This window comes from Aptenodytes patagonicus, chromosome 7, assembly GCF_965638725.1.
Source record: "Aptenodytes patagonicus chromosome 7, bAptPat1.pri.cur, whole genome shotgun sequence".
Classification (NCBI taxonomy): domain Eukaryota; kingdom Metazoa; phylum Chordata; class Aves; order Sphenisciformes; family Spheniscidae; genus Aptenodytes; species Aptenodytes patagonicus.
Genome location: NC_134955.1, coordinates 52,299,141 through 52,313,072, shown reverse-complemented (window position 1 = coordinate 52,313,072; position 13,932 = coordinate 52,299,141). Strand labels below are relative to the sequence as shown.

Here is a 13,932-nt window from a genome sequence, read left to right as displayed (position 1 = left end):
AGTGGCTGAGGGAACTGGGACTGTTCAGCCTGGAGAAAAGGAGGCTGAGGGGAGACCTCATCGCTCTCTACAACTACGTGAAAGGAGGTTGTAGCGAGGTGGGTGTCGGTCTCTTCTCCCAAGTAACAAGCGACAGGACGAGAGGAAATGGCCTCAAGTTGTGCCAGGGGAGGTTTAGATTGGACGTGAGGAAAAATGTCTTTACTGAAAGAGTGGTTAAACATTGGAAGAGGCTGCCCAGGGAAGTGGTGGAGTCCCCATCTCTGGAAGTATTTAAAAGACTAGTAGATGAGGCGCTTAGTGACATGGTTTAGTGGGCATGGTGGTGTTGGTTTGACAGTTGGACTCGATGATCTTAGAGGTCTTTTCCAACCTTAATGATTCTATGACTCTATGATCTATAATTTTTTATTCTTTTGAAATACTTTCATTCACTGTTTTTGTTTGTGTTAGAATTTGGTTAGAACCACTGACGGAACTCATCCAACTTTTGCTTTTTAAAAAAATGACACAGTTCTAAAACACTCCCAGAATCTGCAAATATAGACTTGCCCTTGATTTTACTGGTATCTAAGAAACAAACATTCAGGCAAAACAAAAGCACTTGATAGGACCTAAACAATCCATCAATTCCTTCAGAATTCCTAAGAAGCATAGAAGAGAAAAAATAGCAAGGGAATAAAAATACAGCACCTAAGTGATGAGGGGGGTAAGGGAGTAGGGGGAAGAAATGGGGAAAAGTGATTAAGAAAAAAGCTCACGATTTTCTATTTAAGAATAAATTTGTCCTTGCCCAAACACACACACACACAAACACAAAAGATTTGAGGAAAAGAGGACAAAAGTAATTTTTGAATTTTGAAACAAAAACTCAATTTGTCCCCAAATGAAGAAAAGAAAACCCCAAAACAAACAAAGAAATAAAAGCTTGTGCAACCCTTTGCTTTGGCCAGATGAATTGTATTTACCTGCTCGAAAAGAAAGTTTCATTTTTTTCTTTTTCCTGGATAGAAGCAAATGTCATAGAATCATAGAATAGTTTGAGTTGGAAGGGACCTTTAAAGGCCATCTAGTCCAACCCCCCTGCCGTGGGCAGGGACATCTTCAACTACATTGGGTTGCTCAGAGCCCTGTCCAACCTGGCCTTGAATGTTTCCAGGGATGGGGCATCCACCACCTCTCTGGGCAACCTCTGCCAGGGTTTCACCACCCTCAGCATAAAAAATTTCTTCCTTATATCTAGTCTAAATCTAACCCCCTTTAGTGTAAAGCCATTCCCCCTTGTCCTGTCGCAACAGGCCCTGCTAAAAAGTTTGCCGCCATCTATTTTATAAGCCCCCTTGAAGTACTGATAGGCTGCAAGAAGGTCTCCCCAAAGCCTTCTCTTCTCTAGGCTCAACAACCCCAACTCTCTCAGCCTTTCTTCATAGCAGAGGTGTTCCATCCCCCTGATCATTTTCGTGACCCTCCTCTGGACCTGCTCCAACAGGTCCATGTCTCTCTTATGCTGAGGGCTCCAGAGCTGGACGCAGTACTCCAGGTGGGGTCTCACCAGAGCAGAGCAGAGCAGAGGGGCAGAATCCCCTCCCTCGCCCTGCTGGCCACGCTTCTTTGGATGCAGCCCAGGATACAATTGGCCTTCTGGGTTGCGAGCGCACATTGCTGGCTCCTGTCCAGGTTTTCATCCCCCAGTACCCCCAAGTCCTTCTCGGCAGGGCTGCTCCCAATGCCTTCATCCCCCAGCCTGTATTGATGCTGGGGGTTGCCCCGACCCAGGTGCAGGACCTTGCACTTGGCCTTGTTAAACCTCATGAAGTTCACACAGGCCCACTTCTTAAGCTTGTCCAGGTCCCTCTGGATGGCATCCTGTCCCTCTGCTGTGTCGACTGCACCACTCAGCTTGGTGTCATCTGCCAACTTGCTGAGGGTGCACTCGATCCCACTGTCTATGTCATTGGTGTCAGAGTGGTGTGTGTTGGTTCAGCACAATGCAGCTGAGGAGTGGTAAGGGCCTTTATTGTCCCACAATCAGTCAAAAAAAAAAAAAAAAAAGAAAAGACGGAGCTCTCAGTTTTTGTTAGGATTTCCAACTGTTCAGCAGTCAAAACAAAGAGCTTGGTACTTGCTTTTTTACCTGTGTTGCTGGGAGCTTCTGGTTCAGCATTCTTAGTGTAATGCCAGTGGCTGAAGAGCAACATAAGCACAGCTGTGTGTGCAGCAAGCAGACCATAGACTCTGCATGTGAATATGAGAGCCAGGTTGATTCTACTATTAGCTCATTGACTTTAAATCATTTTAGAGGCCACTACATTTTGAAATTATTCATTTAAATTGTGATAGATTGCATCAGTTTATATCCAGGGAAGCGATAAAGAAGCCTACGTTCACCTCTCAATAATGCAGCCTCTCCCAATATTGTGCCTCAATGATAATAGGAATATTATCCCTTACAGCTTTTTTGATACTTAAAGACCATTAGAGCTTGACAGCATGCTATGCACTGGTAAACATTATTGTTTGACTGATGAGCCCACTTTTTTGAGAGAGTGACTGTAGTACTATGAAATCAGGTAATAGAGAGTTCAGGCACTACAGGTCTGCACTTAACTGTAGTTTATTATATTCTAGAAGTGATTCAGTAGGGTTGAAAAGATACAATATAATTCAAGTACTTCCCTTTCAGCACACAGTCACTGCTACAAACAGATATTTTTTGCAGAGATAGAAAAATAAAAGTTTGGAAGAGGCCTTTGGAGGTCAGGTAGTCAGACCTCTGCCTCAAAGCTGTGCTAACTTCAAATTTAGACCAGCTTGCTTAGGTTTTTCTCTAGCCAAATTTTGAGGATCTTCAAGGAAGAAGATTTCATAATATATCTGGACTACCCTTTCCAATGCTTAACCACCCTCAGTGTGAAGATTTTTATTCTTATGTTTAACAGGAGATTATCTGACTAAAGGTTAATCAAATTAAGCAGAAATACTCAGTGAGGGTCAGAGGAACAATGACAGGTTTGGGATAACCCCTGGGTCTTACAGCCCACCAAAGCTGCCTTTAGCTGACTGGGAAGGAGAAATCCTCTGTCTCCAGATATCCACCAGATTCAGCTACATGTAAGTTTCCATTATTGTAACTGGTGACAGTTTCTTCTTTTCCTTTCACTGTGTACCTCTTGTCCTGTCACTTCCCGGGAAAAGGTTTCCTCCTTCCTTTCCTTCTTCTCTACAACCTTTCTGTAGCGTTGTCTTCTTCCCCTGCTTAAACAAACCCAGTACCCTTAGCCCCTAAGTATTTTAATGATCCTTCTCTTGATTGTCTCTGGTTTGACAATATCTTTGTTGTACTTGGGGAAGGTCCTTATGCATGCTGAATAGCAAGGAATAGGTACTTCCCTCAATTTACTAAAATACTGCAAACACAGGTCTATGTGGAGTTAGCAAGAGTACACTGCTGGCTTTTGCTCAGCTTCCTGTTCACTCGGTCCTTTCCTGCAGAGCTGTTCCCTGTCCAATCATTCTCCAGCCTATACTGATGCAGGTATAGGATTTTGCATTTATCTTTGCTGAACTTCAAGCTCAATAGAAGACTAAACAGAAATACCAGTATGGAAGGTAAGCTGCAAGCCTCTTAGGACAGCAGCTCTCATTGACAGATGACTGTCCCTAGCTCCCATAACAGAAGAGTGTCCTTGACTACTGTTACTTGTGGCTTCTTCTCCTGTGGCACTGGAGCTGATTCATCAAAGCGTGGCTTTCCCAGAGGCATGCCCTGCCAGAACTTGCTTTTCCACTCCTGTTGCCAGAGCTCTATAGTTTTTCCACATCTGCAAGTGGAGAAAGAGTCTTCTGGTGGACAGAACTTACCATCTTTCAGCTTCCACCATTGAGGAAATCCACCTATCTTGACCATAGCTTCTGGCAGTCCCTATTCTTGTGGGAGGTGGAGCTTGGGTTCCTCATCCCCCTCCCCTGCCTCGAGTCTTTGCAAAAAACCTTTTGATCTCCCATTCATTCTCCTTATGCTATGCAGTTTGCTCCCCATATCCCTCACCTGGCAACCCAGTGATTCAACCAGAGCACACACCTACCACTGATGAGGCTGTCATCACCACCAGCTACAGCCTCAGGGAAGAGCTATGAAATCAAATTGCTGCTGAACAGTCATATAATCACTGCTTAACTAGGTTCTCCTGCCACTGATGTAACCTTCCAACCCTTAAGCAGTTTTTGTTTTTTTTTTTCCCAAGTATATTAAGATGCACCACATGTAGGACACCGTAGTAGTATAAATGTACCATTAAACTAAGAGTAAAGAGATATTCCTAGCTCTGCCTCTTCATTTCCAAACACATACACAGGTAGTGAATATTTCCCTTCCACATATTCAGGCTTCTGGGGATTGAATTTTAGTGTGTCTCTGTACAGTGTCTAGCCCTCTAGCGCTTCTGTCTTAGAACTGAACTTCAAGGTGTAACTGCTTTAAGTAAACGAATTATTGCATGTGTTTCTGAATGCAGCTAATTGCCACCTCTTTAGCACTGATACATGACATCATCATAACATCATCATAATTTAAAAATACGGTGGAGACTAAGTAACAGAATCTGTGGATGATCACCAGCCAGCTTATTTTAACGTTTAGCTGATGAGTCTTTGAGTATGTTTCCCATCAGGGCAAGTCTCTAAATGAAGATCTGCACAATGTCATTATTGGTGAAGGAAAAGGCAGCAGCTGCATTTAATTAAAAATTCATAATAGCTTTGATTGTAAACATTCTCTATTTTACTTGGTTGTATCTTTTGCCCCCAGGGTCTTGACCAAATCTGAATTTATTTGGAAAGACTGAACGCAAATGGTCCAGCTATTTTTACACATGATGAGGATTAAAAATATATCATTTTTGTTGTAAAAATATTATTCTATTATAAAAATATTTTCTTGAACAGCTATATAGCTGGAAAGGCTGTTAATAAAAAGTTGAGATTTCACTTGGCATCCAAACAGTCTATGTTGAGGAGACACGGCTGTCTGTGTTCCAGTATTCAGTTCCTGAATTCGGACTGAAAAATTGAGGTCTGCATGCAAACACCCATTCCTCACAAATAAGTTCTTCTACATTTATAAAATTTTACATAAAGAGTGGTTGTGTTTTATATCCAGGTATAAATTAGCTTGAAAAGTGGAAGTTATACAGAGAGTAGGCTGGGCTGAATAAATGCTAGTTGCTTGGGATATAGAGACCCTGAGAAACAGGAATGTTTGGTGGATATAAACTACATGATATTCCACCCTTATGGTCCCCAAAAGCTAGAAAAATCTTGGAGAATAAGCTTCTGTTGCTAATTTATTTCTGTAAACAGATTGTAAAACTCAATATGCAGTTCAATAAAGTACTCAACAGTCAGAAATTGTCCTTGTTAACAATGTACTTATTCTATCACTAGGTGAAATATCATTATCTTTGGAAACACCCACCCTCCCCAAGCAAGTGAGGATGCTTCTCCAGAAACAAGGCCATTTGATATTCAGCATGAACTTTAATGTTCTTCTATGTAAAGTGTACTTAATCCACCATAAAAAGACAGAAAAAAATATAAAGAAAAAAATAATTTTATGCCTTATGTTATCAGTTTATATATTTCATCCAGTTTATATCTCTTCTTCATCATCTTCTGAGTCCCTCCTTCTTGCTCTTTGCTCAAAAACATTGCAGCCTGTAAGATGTCTCTCTTGAACAGAATGTGCTATAAAAGTGTAATAAATTCACATTAACAAAATCCAGTAAATCTGAGGACACAAGTCAAGGTCCAGAATGTGGAGAAGAGTGTTTATGTACCCTTGCACAGTGTGGATGTAACACTCAGAAACACTTAAAATAAATCATTTCTCATTCAAAATTCATTATATTGTAACTACAGATTTAGTAACACACTGGCAGTTTCTATTGATTAAGCCAGGGATATTGTGGAAATTTGAAACATAGTGAAAGTGCCTTTAAAAGGAGATACTGATTTTATTTGGGAAGAGTAGTACACAAGCCTGCTAAAAAAAGGTGAGCAGTGTAATTCTTTTAGAGTAGTAAGAGCTGACGAGCTGTAAGTCATCATATTGTATGTGCTTTTCTATGAAAGTTGTTTATATTTCAAAACCAACCATTTAACTCCCTTATAGCAGGTTAGGATGATAAAGATTGTCATTTGCATTGATGGAGGTGAAAATGAGAGAGAAGAGAGATACATGCTTTTGACTGAACAACTAGAACTCGGGGAGAACCCCATAAATTCAGGAGTAAGACAACTAGTGATTATAGCACATTGTCAAGTGTATGCTACTTATGACTCATCTTGAACTTGCCTGATACTTAGTAGTTGCTGTCTTTAAAATATATGGATTTAAGCAAATATGTAGTGACTTACTGCATATCCAGGCACATGAATGTTGTCAAGCGTTACTGCATTTGATATATTGTAAAATAATCTGATATTTGGAGGCAAATTCTATTATCATTCCACCATAGAAATTCTTCAAAGAAATTTTTTATGATATGAGGGTTGTGACACACTGGAACAGGTTGTCCAGAGAAGTTGTGGATGCCCCATCATTGGAAGTGTTCAAGGCCAGGTTGGATGGGGCTTTGAGCAACCTGATCTAGTGAAAGATGTGCCTGCTCATGGCAAGAGGGTTGGCCTAGATGATCTTTGAAGGTCCCTTCCAATCCAAACCATTCTATGATTTTATGATTCTTTTCTGTAACTTGCTTTTTAAATTTTTTTTTTATCTCATTATCTGGTTTGACACAGTAATAGATTTTCTTGAAATTACTTAAAAACAAGAAACTTGAGAGTCATTTCACAGAATAAGGACTTAAACCATCATGACTTGATGATTTATCTTCACATAATTTATTGCAATATCCATCTTTGCTATTGTTATGCAGCTGAAGTTTCCATAAATTATCAGAAATGCTCTCATTTCAGTTATTGAGAATATGCTCATGAAATTCAGAGGGCAAAGATTTATACCAATGTTGAGCATATTTGAATGAACCACTGTCTTTAGCAATGGTGTCACTGGTAAAATCACTATATGAGTAAAGTCTTTCCTATATATTTTTCATATGTGTGTATATATGTATATGTATGTATGTATATCCACAAAGAAGCAAACAAAAACTTCAAATCAAGAACAATCTCTATAGAAAAATAACCTTATATCATAAAGGAATCTGCAGTTATTTGCATTTACAGTGTTTAAAAAATTTAACAGGAATTTTCTTTTTGAAATTAGCATGTCCTTGAAAGTTAAAGGCAAGGACTCAAATTTTTGGCCTGTCTGCTGTTCTTTAACTAGCTTCCTCTCTCCACCTACCATCTTCTTAACGTGATTTGGTAATTTCATGCCTCTGGAATGTCAGCAAGAGTAATAAAATAGCAATTTAAGAACATGTTAAAAGCTGATCTAAATGGCACTGTTCTTCTGAAGCTATTAAAAACAGAACTCACAGCAAGTCCTCATATTGTTAGACAGCTCTGAAACTTCCATGCTTAAAAAGAATGTTGTTTTGGCTCAGGGGATATTCTATAAGATGAGGGCCAATTCAGAGCTTACAGACTAATATCTTCTCATAGCAGATTACACAGTTTATCTTTTTACACTCTTCTAAAGAATGCCCTCCCTTTTACTACTCCTTCTCTCCACCCTGATTTTTTATACCACAGATGTTGACATATTTTATGACTAAAAAGTGAATATTATTACTGAAGAAGGAGAAATCTTACATGGTTTAGAGTCCTGGCGTGACACCCAAAGGTACACACAAATGTGCTGATTTCAGTTTTTTGGATCTGCCTAACTGGCTTCCCGGTCTTGGAAGACTGATTTTTTTTTTTTTTTTTAGTATCTTTAGTATTTTAGAAATGATGGAGAGAAAAAAGTGGGAGAAGGAAAGCTATAATTAGGAACTTTCATTACTGAGAATCAGGTGAGGCAAAAAATTAGGCAAGAAATTAAGGTTGTTAATGTGTCTCACTCCTCCGTCCACTTTGGGGCCTTCAGCTGACAACACTGCACACGCATCTACATTAGCATTACAGTTCTGATCAGGGAATGCATTTCTGAAATGAATCTCCTGATTGACCAAATATATAATAGTTTAATTTGCACTGGGGGATGGTCTCAGAATGCATGGCTGGATGCCTTTCAGAAGAGAGTAAAGAGGAAGACACGATCCAGGCACATCCCTACTGAACTCCACCATGAGTGAGCAGTCAGTCCATTGCAACAGTCTAGAAATATGTCAAAGCACAGTGCTCATTAATATTAGGCTCTCAACATCAACTGCTTTGCTGTATAGATCCATTCCTATTGGTCTGCATTATATATGTTGCCAGTCTACAAGAACCTTGTTCACACCAAGGTACCCTTCAGGAGTAAACTAACTGGTTCTCCCATCCTTTCCCTATTCCTGCTGCCTGCCCTTCTTTCCCCCCAGAAGAAGGAAGATGAAACAGAGGGTCAGTCTCCTTAAGGGCTGAAACCAAATGGCATAGAAAAGACTTAACAATACTTTTGAACTTCAGACATAAGCAAGGAAATTGCAGAGAGAAAAGTGGCTTGGGCAAAGGTATTACTACATTTTGTGTCCTTATAAATTGTCCCTGTACAAAGCACTGCTTTTGATGATTAGGTGATCTGTAATCCACTGTGGATATTTGCCTCGAGTCTTTTTCTGGGACGTCTTCATCTGACCAGCAATTAAAAGTGCCATTAAATCTTGAAAATACATGTTGGGGAGGCTACACCTTTATATTGGTATCTGAGAGAAAATAAGTAATACCTATGTCCAAGACATGTATCAAGACGTCATTGGAAGAATGACTGAGAAAAACCTGCTTCCTAACCAGAATTATCATATGATTTATTCAGAGAGAGTTTTAATATCCAGGGCATATTTGGTAATCCTTCACCTCCTACAAAGAGAAGTGATTGCAATACACACTTGGAGATACCACAGTGATGGACTTCATCATTCTGATTTAGAAGGGATAAAGAAGTACTTCTATGTCTTGGAGAGCTTTCCAGTCTCTGTAACTGGATATGGCTAATTCCTGGCAATTTTGCCACCTTACTGATAAGATTACTAAGAAATCTTTCTTTTCTGAATAATTTGGTGAAAAATTATTTCTCTGAATAAAGGAAAAGGCATCCCTGAAAAGAGATACCCTATCATAACTTTATTACAATTCATTTTTTTGTGGTTACATCTGTAAAATCATTGACATTTACACTAGAATGTGCTGAAAGAAACTAGCTCCTGAGAAAGGGTTGTAGCTTTAACTCAGGAAGCCTTTTGCATCACAGCCATATTGCACTCTAGGAGAAGATAGTAACACACCTTATCTTATCACCATCAGGTCACCAATCACGCATGGCACCTGTCTTGTATACCCAGCATAGCCTGTGTAGTGTTGTTTGTCCAGAGCTCAGTGTCTATCCTTGTTTCATAAACACACGGCTCTGGATTAGGACTTGGATCAATGGGGTAGAAGCCAAGGCATGGACATGACATTAATGCAGCTGTAGTGTGGGTCAAGTGGGGATTGAGAGAGGACCTCAGTTTAAAGGAAGCTCCCAAGCAAAGGAGAAGGGAGCCCCATCTTCCAGCTCTTTCCTCACAATGGCTCTTCCCACTAGCTGTTCTTGTGCAGCCAGCTATACTCCTAAAGGAGGGGGAAAGTGCGCTTCATGCCCTGACAATTGTTGCTCCAGCTGTATTGAGATAGATAAGCATTACATCCTCTTCTGGTCCTCTTTCCAGCATGCCAGCAACTGTCAGCAGAAAGGAGAATACATACTTCCTCATCCTTTGACTACCGCTAGCTACCTAAGTCCCACATCTGTCCTCTTCAAACAGGTAGCTCAACTCCCTCTTCTCACAAAAGTGATATCTTGTTCCTTCTCACAAGGAACAGGATATCACTAGTAAAACGGTACCTATCAGCATTATGTCACCAAATGTCCCAGAACCATCCCTAGAAGTGAAATAATAAGGATTTTCATGACACATTTGCATGACACATTGCTTCTCTCCCCTGGCACTTGCCTACCTTCCCCAACTGTCTCCCTTTCAGAGATGGTCCTGTGATACAATCTACACTGACTTTCCACTGCAAATTGTGGTCTCAGGTGTCATCTCTCTGTTGGAAGCTAAAAGCATATTTGCAAAAAGCTACAGAAAATGCCATGGACTAGTAGAGATACTATAATCAGAGTGACTATCAACACTGACTCCCCCTATCTGGAACTGAATGAGATTGTCCATATCCTGTCCTGAGCAGATTTAACACTACCTATTTTGGCAGACAGGGAAGTTGTGAAAGGTGTTGATGTAATGTTGTCCCACAGGGAAGCATCCAGCAGTCATGTCCTGTTTCATCTTGTTTCCTTCCTTTCTCTTCCTTCCCTGGAAGATCAACTATGGAATAATATTATTTTGCTCTGTGCCAAATCTCTTCTAAAGAGAGCATAATCTCAAACAAGGAAACTTCCTAGAATGCAGTTGAAATTTTGAATAGATTTTCAAGTGTTTAAAAAGAAGGAGCAATGCAAAAAAAAAAGGGGAAACACCAGGACCGGTAAAGCCATTTTGTGCATTGTCTTGCTTATGCAGTCTAAACAAGTCTTCCAATGGAAAGGGTATCATTAAACTCCAAGGTCATATTGGGAAGCCAAACAACAATTCCAACAGAGTAATTGTTTCCAGAAAGATCCATTGTGTTGCATTCACAGCATGTGTGACACTTTTGAAACTTCTGCTACAGCAGTTGGTCTAATTAAGCAGCAGCTATGTTCATCATTTGGTATGGATGCCTGGAAAGGCCTTCACTCCTCAAGTACAAATACTAAGACTGTTTTTTCTGTGTTTGATGGTCACACAGAGTCTACAGGTCTATATTAAGTACAGCTGCAAGCCAGCTTATGTTGCTCACTATTGCTGCTTCCCAACAGTGCAGGATCTTTCCTGTGTGCAACTCTTAATTCAGAGGATAGGCTGTGCCACTTTTGAAATTTGTTCCTTGTCCCAAAGTCTACATCTGATGACATCATCTACAGCCAAAGATGTCTCCTGGATCCCTGTACCAGCTCATAGTATTAGACAGCATACATAGCACAACCATGCATAAAACACCTGGTACTCAGCTTTTTGCAATCCCTTGAAGTCTGATCTGGTCCAATTTCTCTTTTCCTGTCTCAGTGGCCAAGATACTGGAATTTGGCTCTGACTGGTAAATATGGAATATTGGCACTGACTATAAAAGCTAGTAAAACACTAAAGCTGGGTGATTGCTTTCACTCTCTATATTTTATACATTATATTATTTATAATTGTGATATGTCTAACAAGTAGCCCTTGAAGCCTGGTTCCTCTCGATGGCATAGACATAGGCAGCTTTTAACCTAAGTTTAAATTGGCACTGACCACTGCTGTAACCTTTTGGAAACCTATGAGCCCAGATTAATAAATTAATCCCCTCTGAGCTCCTGACAGGGTGGCACAGCAAAGTGCTAAAAACATTTGGTATTTTCTCATATAAAATTTTCTTTACAGAGAAGAAGAGAGGTGAAATATGTATGTGTTGATTTGTGGATGACAGAAAGTTCTGAAGGAAAAATACAGGAAAAGCCAGTGGGAGTCAGACCTGGCAGAGTTGTATCTGTATTGCATGGAAGAGGATGATCCAAGCATGCAGTGGATTTCTGTTATAGCGCAAGATGGCAACACCAGGCTGGGCTCAGAGGGCAGACCTGTACACACTGTGGTAAGTGGTACAGTGGGATTCCAAGGCACCACTGTAATAGTATTTATGTCTTCAGAAAAGTCATGAAATAAGAGAATGTCTAACAACTTTTTGAAGTATGCTATTTCTGGAGAGCATTTCCAAAGTGGATTGCAATTAATAATCCAGATTTCTGAAGAGAGAAATCTCCAGAGTTTCAAACTGATGAAGACATACAACTGAGAAGTCAGCAGGTTTCTGTTTGCACATACTTTCTACAATGACTTGAATGAGTTGCAACATTATGTGTATAAAAGGGCTTCAGCTTTCAATGGTAGGAGAAAATCTAGTTGACTTAATTCCTTTTTCCAAGGAAACTTAATTTGTTTCTTAATTTGCATTTAAAAAAATAAAATGTGAATACTTATTATACTTCTACACTACTTTCTGTTTATTGACGCATTTCATCCAGCAGTCTCAATGCATTTTACATATTCAAAGCTTTCGACATGCATATGCAGGAGACAACCATCTAGACTGATTGACAAGAGTGTTAAAATAAACAATAGACATGTTCATAAGAATGTTTTACTAAATAGATCCCCACTAATAGAGATATTTTTACTCTGTTAAATTATGTTTTTGTGAAGCTTTGAAATGTGAGTTTAAATAAATCTTACTCTTTGCAAGTCATGTAAATTTAATGAAGCTAAATATAAAAGAAGTTATATAAAACAATAAATATATATTCTTTTAAGACAACTATGAAAGGAAGGTCTTATTTGATGATGTAAAAAAAAAAAAAGTCTTCATTTGAGTTCAATTTGCAATTATGTTTCTTTTTTCTGTTCCATTTTTTACTTTTCCGCTGTGCTAGTCCGTAAATGGATTTTTATAAGACTTTCAGCTGACTGCCCAAGTCAATAAGCCACTCTTTGTTTCAACTACAATTCTCCATTCTCCAGTCCAGGGGGTTAGAAATAAGTGACAATGTATATTTTGAACTGTAACTCATAATTTTTTATAAATGTTGGTTTACATTAATAGACTATTTACATTTCTCCTAAAACTAGTCTTATTTTCTTGAGTAGATCAATAGCCAAACCTACATATCTGTAGCAACATCAGTTTCATCCTGTTCTAAAAACACGACCGGCTTTAGTGTCATGTCTTGTGAAGTGCATGCATAGGTAATACCTATGGAGAGTGGAAAGGAAGCAAAAAAGGAAGATGTGAACAAGTCTGCTTTAGAGCTTAGTAGCTTGCATGTTTGGCCAAGTTATATTATAGCAAAGAAAGGGTTAATCAACTGATTACAAATATCCTCCACCCAATGGTTTCCTCCTTGCATCAGTTTCTTGTCTCTCTCATTTTAGTGAGGACAGCAGGAGAACTATATTTAGCATTATATTTAACTTCTCCTTCAGGATAGTTTGCCGTACACAACTTTGATAAAGCATTGCCCTCCTCCATGCTCCTATTTTAAGTTCCTTTGTAGTTTACTTAGTCAGTATGTTGTGGTTTAACCTCAGTCGGCAACTGAGCACCATGCAGCCGCTCGCTCCCTCCCCTCCCTCCCTGATGGGATGGGGGAGAGAATCGGAAGAGCACAAGTGAGAAAAACTCGTGGGTTGAGATAAAAACAGTTTAATAATTGAAATAAAATAATAATAATAATAATAATATAATACACAAAGCAAGTGAGGCACAGTACAATTGCTCACCACCAGCCGACCAATGCCCAGCCAGTCCCCGAGCAGCGGCCCCCCCCGGCCAGCTTTCCCCAGTTTATGTACTGAGCATGACGTCACATGGTATGGAATGTCCCTTTGGTCAGTCTGGCTGTGCCCCCTCCCAGCTTCTTGTGCACCTCCAGCCTTCTCAGTCAGTAGAGCATGGGAAGCTGAAAAGTCCTTGGCTAGTGTAAGCACTACCTAGCAACAACTAAAACATCAGTGTGTTATCAACTTTGTTCTCATCCTAAATCCAAAACACAGCACTGTACCAGCTACTAGGAAGGAAACTAACTCTATCCCTGCTGAAACCGGGACAATATCAACCCCTTATTCTATACCATCTACGTCATGCTCAAGTCTCATATTTTCCAGTACATTTTCATTAATCACCACCCCCTTTTTTTTTTTATATATATATATA

General features: G+C 39.6%; 1 long non-coding RNA gene across 5 annotated transcripts in view; it reads left to right on the top strand.

Annotated features, from left to right (window-relative positions):
- The window catches only part of LOC143163616 (uncharacterized), a 42,104-nt gene extending 29,605 nt beyond the window's left edge, over positions 1-12,499 (top strand). The window contains exon 6 of one of the 5 annotated variants that reach the window (XR_012995944.1): positions 11,607-12,499. This is a non-coding gene — a long non-coding RNA (uncharacterized LOC143163616). Of the gene's footprint in view, positions 1-5,442; positions 5,810-11,606 lie in introns of those variants that run through there. The other 4 variants (XR_012995943.1, XR_012995942.1, XR_012995945.1 and 1 more) reach the window with 4 other exon arrangements.
- The last annotated feature ends 1,433 nt before the right edge of the window (positions 12,500-13,932 follow it).